Genomic DNA, 24267 nt, shown 5'->3' on the forward strand with positions numbered 1-24267 from the left:
CAAGCAGATTTCATCTCAGTGACTCTGTTCTACCGCTTCCTTTGTCTGGCACATCTGTCCCAAAATATTCCATGGTTTGCTTCTGCTTTTCTCTCAGGTCTGCTTCCATGCTGCCATATTGGAGACATGGTTTGTGATCAAGCACATTACCTCTATCTCTGTGTTCTAATTATTCACCATAACAGTTAACCCTACTCTACATGTGATACATACGTTTGTGTGTTTATTACCTAACTTTCCCTTCTAGAATGTGAGCTCCATGAGAGTAGGGAATTTATGGGTTTTGTTTTCTTCTGTACCTCTAGTACCTAGAGCAGTGTCTGGCTCTGAGTAGCCCCTCAATAACTTTCTGATGAGTAGAGAAAGGAAGGAAGAGAGGGAGGGAGGCAAAGAGAAATGAGAAGGGAATTGTGAGTTCTTTTGGGCCTGAACCCAAGCAACATTAGACAATGCGATTTTCTGCTTCTCCCTCTGACTCTGCCTGCCACTCTGTCTGCCTGTGATCCCTCTCTCTCTCTCTGACAAATAAAAAATAATAATAATAAAAAAAATCTAGACAATGGGATTTTCCATTAGAGCATAATTTCTTAAACTCATTTGGTCATGGACATTCAGTAAGAAATACGTTTTACCCTATGACATTGTTGGCATGGCTATACAGATACAGATATATTTACTCCCTGGTACATACTCTACTTTTTATTCTTTTTAATTGCACTTTAACATTCTTCACTTTATTTCATCAATGCGACGCTGCTCTGGGCACCTTACACTGATTTAAGCAGCAATATATTGAACACTGTGGGGTTTTTTTGTTGTTGTTTATTTGTTTTTTTAAAGATTTTATTTATTTATTTGACAGACAGAAATCACAAGTAGGCAGGGAGACAGTCAGAGAGAGAGGAGGAAGCAGGCTTTCCACGGAGCAGAGAGCCCGATGCGGGGCTCCATCCCAGAACCCTGGGATCATGACCTGAGCCGAAAGCAGAGGCTTTAACCCACTGAGCCACCCAGGCGCCCCTGAACATTGTGTTTTGAAAATTATCATACTGGAGGGACTGGAAAATGTTGATGGGATGAAGATTAGAATGAAGGCGAGGTGCTCAATAATGTATGCCGTCTGGTGAATTTGTTAAATCGGACTGCTTTCTTTGTAAAATTTTGGCTTTTGGCTAGAATGGGAGAGGAGAAGGCAATTTTCTAGCATGGATGCCTTGAGGTGAGAGAGGCATGGATTGTAAGCTGATAGCAAGGTGTTTAAAAATTAAGATGCCATTAGGGGAAGATGTGGGAAGGGAGATGCAAGGAATACTTTGTTCTTCTCAAGGTTCAGGAAAGTTGCATAGGGCTAAACTCTTTACATTGTCCCCGTTTCAGACTCTGTCTAGCTCTCCTCGGCAACCCTGAGGACTTTTCCCACCCTTCCTTTTAGGTGGAGACTGTGTGTACAAAATTTAACTGCTCTTCTATCATCCACACGAATGTCTTTCCCAGGAAGATATAATTAGTTCTAGATTTTTCCATTCCAATATTCCTTGCCAAACTGAAAGCTGACTGAGTACGTTGTATTCGGGTTATCTTTTCAGGAGCAGAACTGAGGCATTTCAGTTGGTCACACAGTGATTATTATCTGACACTGAGCCTTCATTATGTGCCAGACATTGTTCTAAGTAATTTACAACTCTATGAGATAATGGTACCATTAGTCTTCACTGTCTGCAGATCGGAGTGTGATTAAGTAAGTGATGGAAGGTTACCTAGCAAGTACATGGGGGACCTGGGATTCAGATCCAGGCAATCTGGCTCCTGAGTTCTAGTTCTTACATACGACTTGTTCTTAATAAATGTGCTGACTGCTGTCAGAGCGAAGTTGGTGCCAGCCTATTGCTTCATGAAGTGAAACAAAGAGAACTCCTCAGTCATCAACAGTGTGAGTCTCTTCACTCTACATTTTCCAGAATTCAAGTTCTCAGAGAAGTATAGTCAGCCAAGGCTAAAACCGATTGTCCCCTTCAGAGACTGTGAACTGGTTCTGCAGATCTCTTTTGTTTGGCCCACTGAGAATTTAAGAAACTGTGGATCTGAATTCCTTTGGCTGGCACTTTCCAGCTCATCGTAGTCCCCTCCCCACTGTTCCTTACTGTATCCCCACTCTGAGCCTCACTTGTATTTCTGCCTAGTTCCTGAAGGCAGTTTGCACCCGAGTCTCTCTCGCTCTCTCTGTGTGTGTGTGTGTGTGTGTGTGTGTGTGTGTGTGTGTGTGTGTGTGATCACTGTCTTAAAAAGGGATCAAGTGCCAACTGACTTCACACTAGATCTCTTATCAGGATGTAGCAACCATCTGCCCATACCAGCACTCTGAGAATGAACAGAAGGCTTGGGCTGGCTACTTTCTTCTCCTAGTGCTTCACATCTAAGTGAGAACACATGGTTCCCATTTCTTGGACGAGAACCCACTGGGAGCACCAGACCTGGAGGAATAATCTGGTGTCTCTTTTCCTGAAGTGGACATAATGGCATGTGATCCAGTAACAAGTGGGAGTGGCTGTTGAAGTGGAAGTCGAGATGACGGTGAATCATTCACAGAGAGCATCAGGTCTTACGGGTGAGTGAGGGCAAGGAGTTAAGCCCCCAGGTCAAGTATACAGGGATTCAGGAACAGGTTAGGAAGTGGAAACCTAAGGAAAGGAAGCGACCGAGGATTCAGTGCATGTATCATTGGCCCGCCAGTCGTGTGGTACTTGTTCTGACGGCTGCTGGACAGTTCTGAGACCTGCGCATTTAGATACCCAGGGAATGTTTGGCTTCAATTGGTCATTAATATTTAAGTATTCAATGGAGACCTACTAAGGGCCTGAGTTAATTATAACTGAATGAACTTTTACTATTGAAACCCTCAGCCCTTAATGAACTCTGTGCTAACGTTGTTGAGGAGAAAACACCAGATCCGCCTATTATCTCTGATATCTGTTCATACTGAATCCCAGACTCTTGTAAGGGCCAAGAGTGCTTGTTCTCACTTTTTCTTGTTTAATGATCAGCTCCATGCCAAGATCCTATTTATGCCAAAACACATAAACTTGATGCCAGACTAAGAGATGGAAGGAACTGCAAAAGCCTTTTTCTCTAGAAATAGTTCGGAATGGAGAAATGAAGAGCACAGATTTTGTAGTCCAGCAGATGGTTTGAATTCTCCCTTTGACACGTTCTACCTGTGTGTACAGGGCAGATTCTTAAACTCTCTGAGGTTCAATTTCCTTATTTGTAAAATAAGGTAAATTGTGCTTGTAACACACGGAGTTGTCTTAAAAACCATTAAATGAATTAACGTGCAAAATGATCAGCACATGCCTAATGATACTATAATTCAATAATTGTAATTTTTATTATCATTGCTTCTTCAAGTAGTTGGAACAAATCTAAATAGAAGTGGTTAATGACCTATGACGAAATGATATTTTGTACGTTTCTTGCAGTGGACAGTAAACAAAAGTAAGAAACCTGACTTGCATTCCCAGCTCAACCATACTGTGTAACCACTCCAGCTGTCAGAAGTAGTGGACAATAGCATATGCAAAGGCTGGGCTTTGATTCAGACAGACATGACCTTGATCTTTAATTATTAGGTGATTTTGGACAAAATCACCAGTGTTTATAGACTCCCCTCTGTTCCCTTATCTGTGAAGTGGGGATACTATTTTTTCCCAGGTCTGGTATGATAAAACACTGTAAACCATATATCAGTGGTTTTTATTCAGTCATTTTCAATGAATATCTGCGTTTTCACCTGGACATGTGTGTTGCTGGTATATTGCAGGTTAACTCATAATTTGTTGAAGAATGGCATCTCACTGATTATAAAGTTTTGTGTATACACACACACACACGTACACACACATATGTAATGGAATATTACTCAGCCATAAAAAGATTGAGATCTTGCCATTTGCAACAACATGGATGGACCTAGAGGATACTATGCTAAGTGAAATAAGTCAGGCAGAGAAAGACAAATAGCTTCTTTATTTGTAAAAATATTACTACAGGAAACCTCCTTGCATATTAATCACTTTCACCATCTGTGGACAATTTCATTTTGCTCAATGCTAAGAAGTGCAGTTACTAAGAGGATATGCCAAATTGCTTCCCAAAAAGGTTGTACCAGTTAACAAGTCCTGTTAACGTGGTGCAGAGATGCCTCTCTCAGCAGGGTCTTGTCTACAGTGGTTATTATCCCAGATTCTGTTCAGCAAGGTGATTTTGGTCTATGGAAATTTTACATCAGCTGACTGGAGGCAGGAGATACCGCGAACAACTAAGACTATACCCCTATCCTAGCCTCTTACTTGGTCGAGGCTTAGAAAAGTGTCTTAGGATATTTGATTTTATATCAAGTTGACTGGACTGGGAGACTAGACATATGCCAGTATATGTATATATATATATATACACATATGCCATGTACTATAAAAAAGAGTGAACCCAGAACTATTTTTATCTTGTCTTCAGGGAAAGACCATTGGCAACCTAGAGTTCCACCATCTGTGAAATGGGGACAGACTTGTATATGTCCCTCAGAGGAATTTTCAGTAGGACTTACTGGTGAGTCGGTACATCTGAATGTCTGTGGAGCTGCACGTCGAGCAGCAAATCTCCAGCTGAGGACGACCATGTGTATGGGGTTATATTGCATGTGAGACAGCTGGGACTAGTACCTTTCAGGAGAGAATCATCGCAGCATGAATTTGAGCTAGCTGAAGTAGGAGCAGATCCTGATGGAGCGATTATTGGGAGAGAACGCAGGCCTCAGTCTGCAGAGCAACCCTCACGCTCCCTCGGTGAGGTCCTGTCAAGCCCCAGCTTCACCTAGAACACCGGTTCTCAAACTTTTCTTGCATCGGAATCAGCTGGGGAGAGCTCCTTGAACCACTGTTGGTTCCCACCCAGAGTTTCTGGTGCAGCAGGTGGGGGTGGGCCTGAGAATTTGCATTTCATGGGCTCCCAGGTGACCCTGATGTTGTGCTCCAGAGACACAGGTTAAAAATCACGGGTCTAGGGGTGCCCGGGTGGCTCAGTGGATTAAAGCCTCTGCCTTAGGCTCAGGTCCTGATCCCAGGGCCTTGGGATCGAGCCCCGCATCAGACTCTCTGCTCAGCGGGGAGCCTGCTTCCTCCTCTCTCTCTGCCTGTCTCTCTGCCTACTTGTGATCTCTGTCTGTTGAATAAATAAATAAAATCTTAAAAAAAAAAATCACTGGGGGCGCCTGGGTGGCTCAATGGGTTAAGCCGCTGCCTTCGGCTCAGGTCATGATCTCGGGGTCCTGGGATCAAGTCCCATATCGGGCTCTCTGCTCAGTGGAGAGCCTGCTTCTTCCTCTCTCTCTGCCTGCCTCTCTTGTGATTTCTCTCTGTCAAATAAATAAATAAAATCTTAAAAAAAAAAAATCACTGGTCTATAGGATCCCCTTGCAGCAGTTGGTTTTCCTTAAATTAAACCACCGCCTGCTGTGGATTTGTGTTTTTATTCAATGGGAGGCCACTTGAGTTTACATATCAGAAGCATTAAGCTTCCCCCCAAAGCAGTCTTTTCATTATTTCTCCACAGTGTTGTGTCTTTGGAAAACGTAAAAACATTGGGTGTACCTTTTCTTGATCTGTATGTTCATCTGGCATACACCTGTCGTTGAATGTGTCCTGAATGACCATGCTGGACATTGCAAGAAGAAAATAGTTGCTAGTTGGTGTTAGAATCAGCTCTTTCCTTTCAATGCGCAGCTATCGACCTTAACAGTTATCTGTGACAAAAAGTGATATTTTCAGCTCCATTTCAGGCAGTGGAGGAGCTCGTATTTCCAAGGGCATTTTGCGATAATTCTGGGTTTGAGTGGCCTGGGAAAGAGAAGGGGATATTTCGTAACTTCCGAGGAGCCTCAGCCCATAGACACAGAGCTGTGGTCACTGAGCAGACAGCCATGTTTGGCTCAGCCCCATTCCAGGGAAATGGCTCCAATCCAGACACATGAGCAGGCCAGAAAGCTGGATTATTTAATCACCTGGAAACTCAGCCTGCCACTGCAGCTGTTGGAGGAACCTGTCACAGTTGGTTTGCCAAGGACCCAGGGCCAGATGCCTGCCCTGGGAGAATGCATTCCCAAACTAACACCTGCACCAAGGGGCAGCCAGTGAGGTCCCACCAAGCAGAACAGAGGGGCCTACGTTAGCCGGTGTGTTCCAATTAAATGGGCTCACTCTTTGGAGGAAGAATCCTGTCCAGCAGGAAGTAGACGGGAGGGAGGAGGTGCAGACGGCCGATTAGATAACCATCTCCAGCCGTGTCTTACAAGCATGTGGCATTTTGATACTATTCACCAGGAGCCCAGATGCCTCTGAGACATTTCCTTCCCGCGTTTACATTTTGAATTTTTCAAACTCGTATTGAAGAGAGGAAAACAAATGTTCTCATTCAATACAGATTTATTTTAGCAGCAATGGAGGATTAACTTGGGATGAGGTCATTCCACGTGGAACAGAGTTCTGAAAAAGAGTAAGTGTTAGGGGCTAATGCAGATGTTACTGAGTTCTGAACTTAAATCGTATGAAAAGGATGAGCAAGAGGAAGGGGGTTGGAAGAAAAGGGATGTCCGCTGAACTTTTTTTTTAACCTTTTTTTTTTTTTTTTTGACAGAGAGATCACAAGTAGGCAGAGGCAGGCAGAGAGAGAGAGGAAGGGAAGCAGGCTCCCTGCTGAGCAGAGAGCCTGATGTGGGTCTTGATCCCAAGACCCCGGGATCATGACCTGAGCCGAAGGCAGAGGTTAACCCACCAACCCACCCAGGCGCCCCTCAACTGAACTTTTAAATAACTGGTTGTAAATAGTTACTGAGTTTAAAACTATGTGTTTTAAAACTATTTCTAAAACTGTGTGTGTGTGTGTGTGTGTGTGTGTGTGTGTGTGTATGATGGATGTGAGAGAGAAAGACGTTAAACGGTACTGGTTACACACTCAGGGTGGTCAGATAATCACATACTTACACATATCCCTGAGACATGATCTTAAAACATAATGACTGATATTTTTGATGTTGTGATAGTATATTCCGGATGCAAGGGGCAGGTGCAAAACCAAAGTTTGTCCACAATAATTCCTTACCTCTGAGGACCTGCACACTGAGTGTTCTAAGGTACCGAGAGGTAATTAAAGCTTGTGGGGAAGTGCGTACCCCGTCGTGGAATAAACCATCCTGATATGTTCTGAGTAAGAGCCTTCCCTGGGCCTTCAAGAGACAGCCTGCTTTACACCCCATGATTTATGCTGCCTGTAACTTCATTATACTGGCTAAGGTAGAGGCAGCCATCCCCCAAGTTATTGAAGCTTTTCATTTCTTCTTAGCACCTCGCAGTGCACAGGGTTTCCATGGTAAAAGAGAAAATAGCTGTTTCCCTTCTAAGCATCAAGCCTGGGGTTCAGTTTTCCACAAGCATCTGAATAATACACAGAGCTCAGAGAAACACAGGTACCAAAATTTAGATCCTGCTTGACCAGAGACCTGGAGTATGAATAATTTGCAGGGTAGGATTTTTTTTAATAAAAAATTTATTTATATTCATCTTTTTCTCTTTTCTACGACAGAGAGTTTGAAGGTAGAATGTGGTTTAAAAATTCATCTCCAAGAACTAGCAATGACCAGTCATCCCAGCTTAGCCATAACTCGTGGGTGAGAAAACAGGTCATGAGGGAAAGCCAGGAAACTCTAGCCTCCTGAGTCTCAGGGAAAGAATCCATGGCTTGCACCTGTAACTTTTGATTGATGGGTTGGCAGTGGGCTCACTGGTTTGTCTAGTTTCTCTACAGCACCAGAGCTGGTTAGAAAAGGAAAAGACAACAATTTAATCTCTGTTTTTTGCGTTGACGTGTACAGAAGCCAAAAATCTTTACAGTGTTCTTTATCTATCCTCTATTTCTGGAAAATAAAAGAATTGTGTTCTCATGGTGAAACTATAATAGGGAGAGAAAGATACATAGGTGAAACCCGCAGAGACATTGACATGGAGGCTGGGAATTGGGCCTGGATGTATCTCAGTTTAACATAGAGGATTATCCTTATGTAGGTTGAAAAGGAAGGTCATCAAAATATTGATGTAGCCTATTGATGACAGAAGACAGTGATCTTTGCCATGAGTGGGACAAGGGCATTAATCTTATCACTTGTTTCCCTTCACTGAGACAGTTTTATTTCCTATTTCTGTTCAGAGCCGTCTGCATCTCTACATTAAAATCCTTTACTCTAGCCAGATATACCCACTTATCTGCCTTCACACATGGACCTGGGCTGGTCAACCCTGAGCTGGTCTCCTGCCGTATAAAGAGAATAAAGGAGGGATCCGTCTGCATCTCTACATTAAAATCCTTTACTCTAGCCAGATATACCCACTTATCTGCCTTCACACATGGACCTGGGCTGGTCAACCCTGAGCTGGTCTCCTGCCGTATAAAGAGAATAAAGGAGGGATGCCTGGATGGCTCAGTCGGTTGGGTGTCTGCCTTTGCTCAGGTCATGATCCCAGGGTCCTGGGATTGAGTCCTGCATTGGGCTCCGTGCTCCATGGGGAGCCTGCTTCTCCCTCTGCCTGCTCTGCCTGCTACTCTCCCTGCTTGTGCTCTCTTTCTCCGACAAATAAATAAAATCTTTTTTTTTTAAGATTTTATTTATTTATTTGATAGAGAGAGAGAGATCACAAATAGACTGAGAGGCAGGCAGGGAGAGAGAGGGAAGCAGGCTCCCTGCTGAGCAGAGAACTCGATTTGGGGCTGGATCCCAGGACCCTGAGATCATGACCTGAGCCGAAGGCAGAGGCTTTAACCCACTGAGCCCCCCAGGCACCCTATAAATAAATAAAATCTTAGACCAAAAAAAAAAAAAAAAAAGAGAGAGAGAGAGAGAGAGAATAAAGGAGAGGCCAGAATCTGGCCAGAGAATCAAAGTCTGTGCCATCACGGGCTGTTGTCAGGTCCCACCTGAGCTGTCCCTCTGAGTCCTGTGTGTATTCAAGTTCTTTGTTGACTGATTTCTCACTGATTGCTTCCCCTCGCTTTCGTCTCTTATGAGTATTTAGAGTACATGTACTGAGTTCGCGTCATACATCCTGATCGTTGGGTGGAGGCTTTGGAGCCCACTCCTTGCGTTTAAACCCTAGCTCTGTCTGCTCACTAGCTGTGCAAGTTTGAGCAAGTTACTCAACCTGAGTGTGCCTCAGTTTCCTCACTGTAAACAGGAGGATAATGAAAGGATGTTATGCACACGATTGCGGTGATGCTTAGCTGAGTGAAGACACGTGGAGGGCTATGAGAGACATTCGGCACATCCTTGGTGCTCTGTCAGTGTTTGTGGGCATTACACTTACCACTGTTGTTATGTGATGTTGTGTATTTTCTTTAATTATTCAAGCTGCTGCTCTGCTTTAAGTGGGTTCCCTTTAGATGATCTGTTGGGTTGTTTCTGTACTGGAGCGTCACTTGTGGTTTCTTGCCCTGATTCAGTGTCTTCGTTATCTAAGAAAACTGATTGTATTGAGGACTCGACAGAAAACACACATACTTTCCTCTTTCCTACTTAAAATTCTCAAGGTTTGAGGCTGTGATGTAGGTTGGGCTCCCTAGGAGCAGACACTGAGATATCACCTGTATATTGATTGGGGTAGGATATGGGTTGTGGAGTGGGGGGCGGGTGACAACATGAGCTGGGGTTGATAAGAGCAGGAGTGAAGGGAAGAAGGTGGACTGGGCACAAAGAGAAGGTGAACTGTGTTGCACACACCATAGAGCCTCAGCCAACCCTATGGACAGCTGTCAAATGCAGGTGGCCCTTGAGGTGACATAAATCAACTCAGAATTCCCGGGCCTTTGTATTCTTGCATGAATCGGTAACTGGATTTGGGCCCCTTTGGGAAGGATGGGCCCTTGGTGAGGAAAATCTTGAGGGAGTTGGCAGCTAGAGGCCCCCTGTTGCTTGAGGAGGGGTCTGGGCAGCACAAGCCCACATCCTCCACCTCCAGGTTGACTTCCAGACTAAAAAACGAGGGCTTCCCAAGAAGACACACCACGGCGTTTCTCTGCAAAGACTTTACCATGTGATCAAATGTCTTTTACTGGGATGGGTAGGAGTAAAAAAGAAGGTTGTCCATGAGTAAAGAATGATGCTGAAGGAAGGGAGGGTGGCCAGGAATTTGGAAACACAAGACCAGAGCGGAGGCTTATGTTGCTGTAGGAAGTGGGACTGGAAAGAGAGGAAGCCTTGCGGAATCTTTACACGGGAGGGGCTGGCGGAAGAAACTCCTAAGTCCTAGGTGACTTGTACAGAAATACACTGTTCCCACTTAGACTTCTTTATAGACTTTGGAAAGTTGCCAGTAGAAATTAGGTGGGCTTAAGGTGATCAGCCCTCTTGGTTTGTGCAGACCCAGGTGTTTCCCAGGATGCTCGACTTTCATTGCTAAACTTCAGTTCTACATGGGTTGAACAAAGCCTTTCCCAAGGCACCTCATGGACTTACAACTGAAGCCATGGACAATGGATGGGTAGAGAGTTGGGAAACCATGAGGAGCCATTTTTCCATCTAGTTAGGAGTGACATTCTGGAGGATTCCTGCAGTGCTTTGCACATATTTGGCAGCTAATAAATATAGATCAAAAGGAAATGGAACGTGAGGACAATGAATTAAAAGAGATTTTTGGGGGAAAGAAACTGCTAAGGATAGGGAAAGAATAGAAAGAGTAGTAAAACAGGCAATAAATCGAGGATACAATCCAGAGCTAAATGCCGTAATGCTCCTGAATATTTGCAGTGCTGGACTGTTCAGGCCAGGCCCGAGCCAGTGTCTTCAGGCCCAGGCCGGGACTCTCTTGTACCCATGGGCACTGCAGACCAGTCCTGGGAGCCTTCTGTCCACACTGCCTTCCCCTCAGTGATTCTGGAATTTCCTTTCCTCCCTCCCTTCCTTCCCTCTCACCAGAAGTGTAATATGTGTTTTGAAATTAGTAAGGAGCCTACTTCCACCCCAGACTGAAGCCCCACATATCCAGCACCGCCCTCTCCCGGGCTGAATGAGTCTCTCCTGAGGACTGGACCTGACTTAGGGCTGGTGTGGGGGTCTGGTGTGGGGGTCAGGGAAATCACCTATTCCTGGGAATGCTTTTCTAAGGGTGGCTTAATCCACATCCAAGGCCAAAAACTCTTGGTGAAATGAATCTTGTCTCTACCTTGAAATGAGAACAAGATCTGCTTAGTTTATGTCCAAAATATGGAATGCGGTACAGGAAAGGCCCTGAAGAGCTGATATGTGTCACCATGGTGACCTTTGAACTTTCTAACCTCCCGTTAAGCCCAATTCACACTCAGTCAACAATCCGTTGAGGAACTAGGCTCCCTCCTAATGACCAAGTTCTTTGTATCAGAGAGATTGGTACATCTTGTTCAATTAGCTGCAGGTTATTTTCAGGCTACCCAAACTTTTCTATTTCTGACATAATATCTGTTACCACCTCTCACCCTTAGACGAATGATCCCTATACTTTCAGACGATTTTCTTCAAAACTGGGGTAAAAATATTTTCTATTACACCTCCCAATCAATAGATGGCCACAGAATATTCTATGAGTATCTGTAGCTGTTTGGATTCCAAAATATGCATAGAGCCTAGCATACAGGAGGTGTCCAATGAGGATTTGTTATATAAACTGTAAAGTGCTCCATATAATGTTTGGTGAGTGATTCAGAGAATGCATTAGCAAATTCAATAATAAATTTAAAAGATAATGATTTTTAAAAGATTTTATTCATTTGGGGCGCCTGGGTGGCCCAGTGGTTTAAGCCTCTGCCTTCGGCTCAGGTCATGATCTCAGGGTCCTGGGATCGAGCCCCGCATCGGGCTCTCTGCTCAGTGAGGAGCCTGTTTCTCCCTCTCTCTCTGCCTGCCTCTCTGCCTACTTGTGACCTCTCTCTCTGTCAAATAAATAAATAAAATATTTAAAAAATATATTTTATTCATTTATTAGAGAGAGAGAGAACACAAGAAGAGGGGAGGGTCAGAGGGACAAGCAGACTCCTCGCTGAGTAGGGAACCTGATGTGGGGCTTGATGCTGGGACTCCAGGATCATGACCTGAGCTGAAGGCAGTCACTCAATGACTGAGCCACCCAGGTACCCCAAAGATAATGATTTTTTTAAAAGATTTTATTTATTCTGAGAGTGAGAGATAGTGCACACAGGCATGAGGGCATGTGAGCATGAGTGAGGGGGAGGGGCAGAGGCAGAGGGAGAAACAGGTTCCTGGATGAGCAGGGAGATCCATGCAGGGTTCAGTCCCAGTATGCCAGAATCATGACCCATGCCAAAGACAGACGCTTAACCGACTGAGCCACCCAGGTACCCTTAAAAACATAACGACTTAAGAGATGTGTTGATATAGTCCTCAAGTTCACATGACATTTGTTAGGCAAATATGTGTTATTTTTCTCTGGAATCCCAATATATTTTTCACTATTATTAGTGATAGTGATTGCGTCTTGGAGGAGCAGACAGCAAGAGGGGCAGCTGAAGAAGGAAAAGGGAGGAGGAAAAGAAGAAAGACAATCACGTTTCCTCATCGGAGGCACTGAAGCCTTGCCTCCCTGCTTCCCTGGTACCCATTCAAGCCTGTGACTGGCATCCCATGTTGGGTCAGATCCACCTGCTTACCCTTACTTTGTAGGCCCCATGCCTAGCATCATACTAACTACGAAGTCTAGAACACGGTCTCTGAATCGGGATGACAGCAACCTGACTGGGATGTAAGCATGGCTTACCAAAGCCAATGTGAGCCCATGAGTCCTTGCTGTGTGTAATTAAGTGCTAAGCTGGGTGCTACAGAGGGTCTAGGTCAAAAGATCTCACAGAGTAGGGGTCAATCAGGAGTGAATAAACAGGGAAAGAATAATGTCGTTTAGTTCATGTGTGTCCTATGAAAGTGTGTCCTTTCTCTGCTCTTTTTGGCAGGTGGGGTAGGAGATGGCTGGCGGGGTGGGCTGGCGGAGGTCAGGGATAGTATCCTAAAACTTCTACCCAAGATTTTATTTTAAAAGTATCCCATTGCGTGCTCGCTTCGGCAGCACATATACTAAAAAGTATCCCATTGCTAAAATAACATTTTAAAGGCTCCTTAGTACAGTAACTATTCTATACAAACAAGGAATGTATCATTTTTATATTTATTCAGAAGGTATTGGCCATATGATAAGTGTTTCTAACCTAACAGTGGCCCCTCCTGACCTTGACTGATAGGACTTACGTTATTATCACCAGTCAAAATAATAAATGATAACTAATAAAATGAATGGGTATTCTTTGTTATTAGAAAATTAAAATAATTTCCCCACCAGTAGATTTTTAGGTTTAGCAATAGATTCTTGTACCCAGGAAAGGCTTACTCTGTCTTCAGACGGCTCACCTGGATTTATTGAAGGTATAAAGTTTAAACCAGCAGTGAGAGTAGAGCTGGGGAGCTCTGTTATCTGCAGAGTTAAGTCTCACGGGCTTGCTCATCCTCAGGGGCATTACGGACGCTCCTAGTATTGGATGGTTTTCTGGATGAAGGACAGTTTCTCAATTCCAGAGTGAGCTTTGCCTGGGAAGGTGAGGAAAGAACAGGACTTCCTCTCTGGGGAGACAGGCTAAGTGTGTCTCATCCCTGCTCGTATAGTGACTGACCTTCTCGCTGCTGGTCTAGGGTAAGGGGACAGAGCTGGCCCTGGCCCTGAGAAAACCCATCTGAGGCAAAACCCAGCCTGATGCATCCCCTTGAACCTCAGCCCACATTTCCACAGGTGTTCTTTGCACCTGAGTGAGCAGCTCTCCCTTGGTCCTCCCCCCATTTTCTGCTGCTTCTATTGACTTTCCAGGGCTATATTGTTGGGGGCATGCTGTAGAAAGGGTAGCCTGTCTTTCTCTGATCTGCAGGATGCCTTTCCTAAAGGGCCCATGAAATAGTTGCAACAAAAATAAGATGTTTCTGGAACCTAAAATATCAGGCCATCAGAGAAAAGAACTCATAGTGTGTGTGTGTGTGTATGAGTGTGTGTGTGCACACGCGCGCAGGCACATGCGTGCTTCTGAAGGTGAAGGGAAGAAGAAAAGGCACAGCTCTCTTCCAGTCCATCCCTACAATAGACCCCTGCCCTGCCTTCCCTCCAGCATCCCTGCTTTTGTCTTTTTAGCTTAAAAAGATTTGTCAGCATGAAGGGAGGAATGTTGGGGCCATTGGGAGCTTCAGAGTCTGCCCAGGGCTCTGCTGGCCATTTGGGCAAAAGCAGGCAAGGGTTTAGGAGCCCTCAACTCTGTCCCCTGGGGTCACAGTCCTGCTTTCACCCCAGGGCACCCTAACTGGCTAGCTCCCTTTCTTTTCTGCATCCCAGGGTGGTTGTCAGGGGCTAGTCTTGTGTGTGTGTGTGGGGGGGGGGGGGTTGGGTGGGCAGGGTCCATTAGGTGCAGGACCCCAGTGTGTTTCTGGAACCACGAGGCGTTGACTGTCATGCCATCCAGGGCAGGCTTTCTTAAAGGCACCAATCACACCATAATCCTGGTCTCACACATCCGAGAAGCAGTGGCTGTCTCCACCCTTTTCCTTCCCTCAGGGCAACCACTGATTTTAATAGCCTCTTTGTATCTGGTGAAAATTGAACTCAGGGTCTTTTTATTTAGACAATCCCCACAGGCCACCAAATGAACTGCTTTCTCAGTCCATGGACAGCCGTGTCCCTCGAGGCCTCCTCCAGGCTCTGGTTTCAGGAGGTCTCCATTCTCAGGTTGAAAGGAATGCGACTTGCATCTTGTAGTTTAATGAATTTGCATAAATCTCTGAGGTAGCTTTGTTGGACCCGGCTGGCAAACTGGGTTTTAGTGCCGTACATCAGATGGGTATAAAATCCAAGTGAGCGGGAGAGTACGGCTCCCTTCCCCTCCCCTTTCCCACCTCCTCCCGCCTGGGCCCTTTTTATTTGGGGCAAGCAAAGTAGTTAAAAATGTCAAACTCACAGTATGCACTGTCAACAACACAATGAGGAGGCTGAAATAAAACCCTCCAACTTCATGGTGATACTTTATACTTACACAGGGCCTTTCATCAAGAGTCTTCTCATGCCTGAGGAAAATTAACCCCTGCTCTTCCTCGGGGGCTGGACCTGGAGCCTGAGCTGCGTGGGAGAGCAAATGCATGGGGGTGGGGCATAGCACCCCACTTCCAGGACGAATTATTTTATAGTAGGTTCCATTTTACATCTTTCCCCTTCACATTCTTTTTCCACAGAAGTTTGCGGTCAGGCCCTCTCCAAAGGTCCCTGGTGCCCCAATCGTGTCAGCAACCCAGAAGAGTACATGTGCATTGAGGGTACCAGCAAGCGACCCCCCGCCCTTTCCCCAATGAGGAAAAAGGCATTTGTAAGTTTGAAATTTGAGGTATCATGAAATGCCTCAGAGCAGTTGTTAGGAGAGTAATCTGACCTTCGTGGGGCTTCACACTTTATGGCGTACTCTTGTTTTTGTTTGATTTATGTACGGGAACTACTGTAACATCTGCGGTGATTAAAGCCTGGAAATGTTTCTATCTGACTATGTGTTTGGGACTGGCAGCGTGACACCCGCTGTGTTTCTTCCGAGCTGCATTTCATACACCAGCTCTGTGTCCGACGGGATCCATGTGGAGAATGGTGACCAGGAATTTGCTTGTTGGTCACAGCGCTCCTTCCCAAGGAACCTGGACAAAGCCACTTGGTCTTTCTCAACGTCTGGTGGTAGACAAGAAGGTCTTATGTTCATTTCTCTTGCTATAATTGGTGCTTTTAAAAATACGGTCTGAGGGGGTGCCTGGGTGGCTCAAGGGGTTGAGCCTCTGCCTTCGGCTCAGGTCACGATCTCAGGGTCCTGGGATCGAGCCCCACATCGGGCTCTCTGCTGGGCAGGGAGCCTGCTTCCCCCTCTCTCTCTACCTGCCTCTCTGCCTACTTGTGATCTCTGTCTGTCAAATAAATAAACAAAATCTTTAAAAAAACAAACAAACAAAAAATGGTCTGAGGAGAACCAGCTTGAGAACAATGTGGGCCTCTTCTCAAACGTGTAGATTCTCAGGGCCCCTAGACACTCGCTCTAAAAAGCCAGGGTGGTTTGAACTCTGAAGTGTGCCCATGTCACTCTTTCTAAATTCTCTCCTGCTTCCTATTTCTGACTATATTCACTTGTGTGGGGTGGACTGGCTGGCAATAGGCGATCTCTTAAGCATTGGCACATCCATTACCTCCACAGGAAAAAAACAGATATTAAAGCATAGGATTATGGGTTACTGAAGGCTCTGTGTAAAGGGAAACAGAAAACACTTAAATGCCTACTCTTCGATATTTTCTCTGCACGATGGAGAATGGATGGCATGGAGAATTTACTCCACCGGTGATGCTCTGGGCATAAGTCCCGTGAGCTTGATTCCCATGGTCTTTGCATTGGTTTTGAGGCCTACACCACATCTCCTTTAAGAGCTAAGCAGAACAGCTGGGTTATGGGAGGGAAAGATATCACACTAGTTTGATATTGAAGTCTGAAGTTCTGTTGAATGACTACTGTCATGTGTCACATATCAGAATCAGAAATGAGTGCTTTGATGATGACTACATGCTTCTAATTCCAATTTGTCATCATTCGGATTGGTTTATCAAATCTCTTTTTGGTTCACAATCCTCCACAAATGGTGGAGCTACCTCTTCCTATCGTGTGAGCATAGTCCAATTATTTAAGTAACGCATCTCTGTGGGCCTCCGTTTCCTTAGCTGTAAAAGGGGGTGTGAGAATAACAGTATGGGACTCACTGGGTTATTTTAAAGATAAATTAGGTAATACATTTAATGCAAATAACACACATAAATGCCTCATAAATGGTGGTAGTTATACGTGTTTCAGGGGATAAGAGGCAAAAGAGAGGGGAAATCAGACCCTGGAGGTACAAAGTGCACCTGCGATGATAGTTTTGGTATGTCCCCATAATACACGGCCATCATACAGCAAGCATCTCTAAGGGACCTCTTGGCTGTGTTTCACACCTCACAGATCTGATTACTATCTCTGACTTTAGGGATTTTCCAGAAAACACTCAACCATGAAGAATACAGTACAAGACTTTTTGAAAATGGAGCAGATAAATAGACATTTACATTCATATGCTTTTTATAACACCACCTGGCAGTCCTCCATGGGTGAGGGCTGGTCTCCTGGGAGAGTGGGGATTGCCTGAATGAGGCCAGGAAGGCCCTGGCAGGGGAGGTGAGCTCAGTACCTTAGCAGGTGAGGAGGTAATTTAGGCAGTAGCAGTAATGACCACTTGGTAGAGATGGGGAAGACAGTGCCCCCCCCATCCCTTATTTAATTTTATACTAAGTAGAAGTCAAGTTTAATACTTGTCTTTAACTTTCACTTAAGAAAGTGTGACCCTATCACACCTAAGGGGCTCCAAATGTGTATTTAAACAGAATCTGGCCTCTGGTTCTTATAATGTGTTGATTATAGCAAAATAAAAAACAAGCAGGAAATACGGACTGTGCTTTCCTTTTCTTGAAATTATTACAGACATAAGATATTTTCTCACTAAGACAAGACTCCAGAATGTTTTCTCTAGAGGAATGGAAATAGTGCTTTGAAAAAACCAAGCTTACCTTGGTGGAAATTTTCAGTCGTTCTTTCTGGTGGACTCTTTCCCCGTAAAGAAAAACATCGTGTCTAATGCATGGCTAATGCCTGCGGGTTTCCGTTATAGAGGTCTTGTCGGCTGTGTGTAGAGGAGACAGACTTGTGCATTGTGCCATCACTCCAGGCCCCTGAACTTCAAAGCTTGGAGTCCTTAACAAAGCTCTGGAGACTCTTTATGGATTAGACTTTTCCAACTTTTCTCTGGAGAGTTCCTTAAAGTTAGATCAGCCCTGACAAGGAGCTGGGCCAAACTGTGCCCTTACAAGCTTTCTGACTTGTCTTCCCGTGCTTGCTAGCAACCACCGAACAGAACCAGAGCGGTTCATACTTGTCTCACCTGAAAATTCCATTTGTCAAACATCAATTGCACAACAGAAAGGTCAGCACTTTATGTCCTGAACACTTAACTTTAATCATTGTTTAAGGTAGACGGAGACTCAGAGGTTTTCAAACCAGTCTTCCAATGTACTAGAAAGGGGGATTGACCGTTGGATCAGGAATGAAAATCCAGTCTGGTTCTCGCATCTTCTTTACCCCATTCCAACCCCATGTGCTGAAGTATCCTTGTAGGAACCCTGAAAAAAATGTGTTCGATAGATAGGTCTTTAGTGAGCATCTACTCTATGTCAGACATTTGTTGAAAAAAAAAATGTAGCTGGTCTCTTCTCGTGATTTGTTTTGAAAATTATACAATCATGGACTTTTATTATTTTTAATAACAAAAGTGGAACATGCTCAGTAAAAAAAATCAAACCACCCATAAGCATACAGAAGTGAAAGTTCCCCTTATCTTACTCCCCAAGGATAGCCGCTGTTCATAATTGGCATGATTCCTCCATCATATGTTACATTCTTCACTGCAATTTGCTTTATTCATTCAACAAGCAGCTCCTTCTTTCCATATCAGTATATGCAGAGTTACCTCAATTTTTTCAACCCCTTCTAAGTTTTCTGTACTGTGCATGTACCCTAATTTGTATACTTACCTTTTTTCATACAGATGGATATTGAAATTATCTCTGTTTTATCGGTTATAAATCATGCTGCTAAGAACGTTTTTGGGCTTATATCCTAAGCTCTTTTGTGAATTTATTGGTGGGATCACTCTGGAAAAGTGGACTTGCTGGCTCTAAGGGTTTGGACCTAGAAAATCTTTAGGCATTTCTAATTTGCTTTCCATAAATACTATGTTGGTTAAAACTCATAGGAGCTATGCACTGTCTTTATATGATTCTTATATGAAACTGGAATACTTGGGGACCTTGATACCCCCTCAAATCAATAACCTACCACTGCTCTCTATGAAAATAATTTTGAGCATCCACTGTGGAAAAGCATTGAGATGTGAGATCATTGTTTTCCAAGGGCCAGGAGAGTGTTTAATCTAAATATATACCCCATTCCCTGGAATCTGCCAACCTTATTCCTGCCACCATTCGCAGCGCCCTACCCCCATCTGAGCTGAAGATTGACTATGGCAGGCGATTTGAGGGTAAACAAATAACACAACACAATGGTTGCCCTCAAAGACCTTTCAAACTGGGTTGGGGAGACAGAACACAGATGGCTACAAAACAAGCTAAAAATACAAGTTGGTATATAAAAAGCTGCAAATAAATATAAATAGTCAGCAGCATTATAGCAGTGCAGAGGAAGGAAGGAGAACAGTGGTCTAGAGTGTTGAGCTTCAGGACAGAGGTGAGGTGGAGGATTTGTGGTGGGGAGAGAACTAGCAGGAGCCAGCTGACAGAAGGAGAGACTCCAGTGGAAACAGGCAAGAAAGTGCTCACTTTTGTCTTGCTGGCTCCAAGTGGCCCGGGGCTTACAGTACTCCTTGCGATTATTACAGATACTTGGCAAAGATTTTGGGGCGGGGGCATGATGGAGTGGTGCATGTAGGTCATGAAAATTTTGAGAATCTGGTGAAATAAGGTGAAGGAGATCAAGAGCACGCTTATCTTGATTAACACTGAGTACTGTATGGAGGTGTTCAATCAATGTTGCACACCTGAAATGAATATAACACTGTTAACTACATTGGAATGAAAATTAAAAAAAATTTTAAGAATCTAAAGAAAGCTTCTAGCACTCTTCTCAGGAAAAAAAGTGGGGGGGGGGGGCGCCTGGGTGGCTTAGTGGGTTAAGCCTCTGCCTTCCGCTCAGGTCATGATCTCAGGGTCCTGGGATCGAGTCCCACATCGGGCTCTCTGCTCAGCAGGGAGCCTGCTTCCCTCTCACTCTCTCTGCCTACTTGTGATCTCTCTCTGTCAAATAAATAAATAAAATCTTAAAAAAAAAAGAAAGAAAGAAAATCCACCTATGTGCACATAGATACAAAATTCTGCCTACCCCGCATGGAACATTTTCTTCTACCCCAAGATGAAAACCTTCAGAGTATGTCTAAAAAGAGCGGCACCCCAAGACAACCCATTTAGGAAAGGCATCAGGCAGCTCTTAGCTCTTAGGCCACACAAGACATAACTAAGATTCATATTTGTGAATCCTCAAACTCTGAAGCAGGCTGCAAACAGGTGGGTAAACAAGTCGATGGGACCCTGCTGGCATTGCAAACTTTCCCTCGGCATCCTCAGCTTATCCAGCGTCAGTGGGTGGAGGCGATTCTGTGTCTTTTTTGGAGAAAGGCTCGGACCTGAGAAAAACCAAGCTCTTGAAAATTTGAATCAATGGGATTATTTACGCGTGTATAACTGGAATCCGCCCCGCGATGCCGATTTTGCTGCAGAAAAGATACTCTTGCTCCCCACCCCCTCCTTTCTTTTTGACAGTCAGTTAATAAAGACTCAACAATAAGCAGCTGCCAGTGATGTCATTTGGGACTTTGTCCACGGAGCTTGTATTTACAAGCTCTGAGCAACCACGGAGCCGCAGCAGCCCCAGGAGCAAGTCTCCGCAAACTTACTCCGAATTCGCTGCAGGACTCTGCGGCCGCTTCGGCGGTCCGGGAAAACTGAGCGTGCTCTCTTAGCGCGGCCTTTTAATGCTTCAAAAATAAACAGAGGATAAACTCGGGAAAAGATTTTTAGCTGGAGAGAGCCGTGGCTGTGTCTGTCTCCGGGACCGTGATATATAGTGACTGAAGAGCTAACTACAAGTAAGGCTGTGGGGTTTTTTGTTTTTGTTTTTGTTTTTTGTTTTTTTAAACTCTTGTAACAGTTTTTCTTATTTATACGGCTTGCTTTCCTTTTAAAGTGCGATGATGGTGTTTAGGTGTTTCGACAGGCTCTTTGGGCTGCCACAACAAGTAGACGTCTGTTCCTAGTAATTATAGTGGGCTGAAGTTGCCGGGGGGTAGGTGCAGAGGACTCCTGGTCTGAGAACAGGCACCGGGGTGTAGATAACAGGGAGTGGATTCCTAGTCCTCTGTGGACTCTGCTGGGAGGTTTTTTTTTTTTTCTTCTTCAAATAAAAAGCAACCAACCATACGAAAAAACTATTAGGTTGACCTAGGAATTTTAATAGAAAACGACAGACTAACTTTTAATTAACTGGTGTGCTAGAAGGGGGAAACCCACTTTTTTGTTTTTGGGCTCTGATCCTTTCTGTGGCTTGTGGATTTCTAATATGTGCATGTTGTTTACAGTGTCTTGTTCCCTCCTGCCTACACCCTCTCCCCGGACACACACACGCATACACACCCAGGGCTCATTCATTCTTGGGGAATTTGAAAGTATAGAAAAATGTTTTGAAACTGAAACCGTTCCTATCTGGGTATTTTCCCATTGAGTATCTGGAGAAATGCTCACTGTCCTGACTTGTCTTCTGAGTTAGGAACCTGAATTAAGGTACTACTGGAAAAGTCAAATTTTGACACTCAGCTAGGTTTGGATTCGAGACCCACACCCTTTCTGACTTGACTCTTTAAAACTGTCCAGATATCCCTGGAGGAGTAGGAAGAGGGCGGCTCCTCGTGCCTCCAGCCTGGATGCGGGCTCCCTCTTTATCACGGGCGCACGGGGCCACCTGGAAGTCTTACGTTAGAGACGCGTGCCCTCGGCTGTCTGCTGTGCGCTGTGGGCTGCTGGGTTTGCTCCTCAGTGCCCTGCACTCGGTAGCCCCTCGTGGCTGATTCCTGGCATCTAGAACTGACAGCCTGGCTGCACAGATTGGCAAGAAGTGGCTCTTCGCCTGTTAGCTCCCGCACGCGAACTCTGTGACTCACTCCCGGCCCGGAGCCCGGCCTATTCCTCACTTTGGCTGCTCTGTCACTCACCCGGGAGAATAGGGACAGCCTTCACGGCCTTCCGCTTTTTCTCTGCTTTCAGAGAATTGTGAGAAGCCAGGGCCAGAAAGGTCCTAAAATATTCCACTGTCTTCCATGGGTTTCTAGGTGGGCAGCCCCCTGCATGTTTGTCCGCCCTCACTTTTCCCATCAGGCCACACCCTGCTCTGATGTGTTTCATGTATTGAAAGGCAGTGCTTTTTGTGACTTTACTCTTAAAATAAGGTCTGCTACTAAGACAGCTTTCAAGCTATTAGAGTTCATCCTTTTACAGAAGGAAACCTGAGGTGCCAGGAAGGGGGATGGTTGGTCTGGAGTCACCTGGCAAGACGGTGGCAGAGCGACAGCTAGAGTCTCCGTCTCTGGTGCTCATTCCAGCATGCCTTCCACACTTCCGTCCCTAAAGATGAGAAGAAATAGGACCCACGTGTGCTTGTAGGTCTTGCTGTAGGAACAGGGCTGCTGTATGGGTAAAGTGGGCTAGCCCTGCTCCTGTTTTGTCTTTGGCTCTGGGTGTGCTTCTGAATGTCTCTGTTCCTCATTCTTTTTGCTAGAGAGCCAAAGAGAACTCTGTGATTATTTCACAGTTAATGGCCAAAAGGCAAAGTGGGGGTGATTGTGGCAGTTGAAATAATATAAAAGGCATTTTGCCTCATGTATAGGTCATGATATGTCAGGTGGCTCCCAGCGCTGACATTCTGTGCTTCTGCTTTACTTTCAAGTCTCAAACTTTTTATTATTATTTATTGACCACACCTTGCTTTTTTCCCTCCTCTCTGGAGCCCCTCTTGCCAGTAGAAGCTTTTCTTCCCTTTCTCACTGATTCCTCATCCCCCTTCCTTCTCTCACTGCAGCCTGGATCTCAGCTTCTAACATTTAGCTCAATTCTGTCCACACCCTCTATTCCTTTTCTCTCTGGAACCTTCCTTGCCCCTGATATGCCCGACTGCCAGATCCCTCCATGAACTCTTGGAGTTGTAGTGATTTGCTGCTTTGGACCTTCGTGGTATCTTGTGTTAACTTTCCCTGTGGGATCTGGCGATCTTTGCCACATAAATCCCTCTTTCCGCTGAAAACAAGGGCTATGTTTTAATACTTCTTATATCTGCAGCCTCTAATGCAGTCATTGTTCAATCTGTAATACTAAATAAATGAATAAGTGAATGGCTAATCTTAAATATCCTCTTTCCTTCATCAAACATCCAGCCCTCTGCTCTTGGTTGACAAAATTTTCGCACAGCTGTGCTCAATGACTTTGCAGTCTTCTTCCCTGGGTTGAAGGCCTTCAAGGCCAGATTCCTGAGCATGCAAACAGGGCTATTCCTGATGTGATACCAGCTAGCCTACTCTAGCTCATTCCTCTCCACTCCTCTGCACGTACTTGACTATCTGTTCTGGGCTTCCTGGCCTGACATCTCATCTGAACCTTCCACTGGAGGTCCAAGGGCAGCAGGACATAGTGATGGAGGGCTTAGTATCTGGAACTGCATGGGCCAGGCTCAAATGCTGCTTCTACCACATTCTGCCTTGACGATTGTGCTTAATTCACTTAACCTTTCTGTTTGAAGTTCACATCTTTAAGATGTGGCTAATGAGAGTGACTACCTCATGAAGACTTGGGGTGGTTTACATAAATTAATATAGCTAAAACACTTAGCACAATGCCAGGCATATATTAAGTACTAATGAGTATTAGCTGTTGTCATTATTATTTACCTTGCAGATAGATGTCCGTGTCCTACTCCAGACATAATGAATCAGCATCTTCAAGATGGGATTCGGATCCAGGCATTGTTAAATGTTCCTCGGGTGATTAGCATGGAAATGACTGTCTTAGCTACCCACGCTGCTTTCTGTTACCTGAACAAGCTGGGCTACTATGTTCTTTCACACCCCTCCACCTTTATGTTCTCGCCTGTGGTACCTCTCCATCCACCCAATTTATTCTCCCGGGCCTTGCCAGATTTGTAATCTCATGCATAGCTCAGCACCTGGCACCAAGTGAGTTCCCAATAAATGATGAAAAAAAGTGTATGAATGCATGTCTCACGGGAACTGTAGGAGAAGATTCAAACTGTTCTCTTCCCCCTAATCGCTATTGAGTGATTACAGGATACCAAGCACATTTCCAAGCTCTCTGCCCATGCTGGCTCATTACGATCACAGTGCACACTTTTCAGGCAAGGGTACTGAGGTTCAGAAAGATGAGGTAATGTGGAAAGGTTCATGGGCGATAAGAAACAAGAGCAGGATTTGAATCCTGACCTGTGGTC

At 44.9% G+C, this 24267-nt stretch overlaps 1 protein-coding gene across 2 annotated transcripts in view; it reads left to right on the forward strand.

The window, feature by feature from the left end:
* The window catches only part of NCKAP5 (NCK associated protein 5), a 977613-nt gene that overhangs the window by 68921 nt on the left and 884425 nt on the right, over positions 1–24267 (forward strand). The window contains exon 1 of one of the 2 annotated variants that reach the window (XM_046019766.1): positions 20673–20866. The exons of the other annotated variant lie outside the window; for it this stretch is intronic. The gene's annotated coding sequence lies outside the window, so the exon portion shown is untranslated. Of the gene's footprint in view, positions 1–20672; positions 20867–24267 lie in introns of those variants that run through there. 2 annotated transcript variants of the gene reach the window in all.

This window comes from Meles meles, chromosome 9 (genome assembly GCF_922984935.1).
Source record: "Meles meles chromosome 9, mMelMel3.1 paternal haplotype, whole genome shotgun sequence".
Lineage (NCBI taxonomy): Eukaryota > Metazoa > Chordata > Mammalia > Carnivora > Mustelidae > Meles > Meles meles.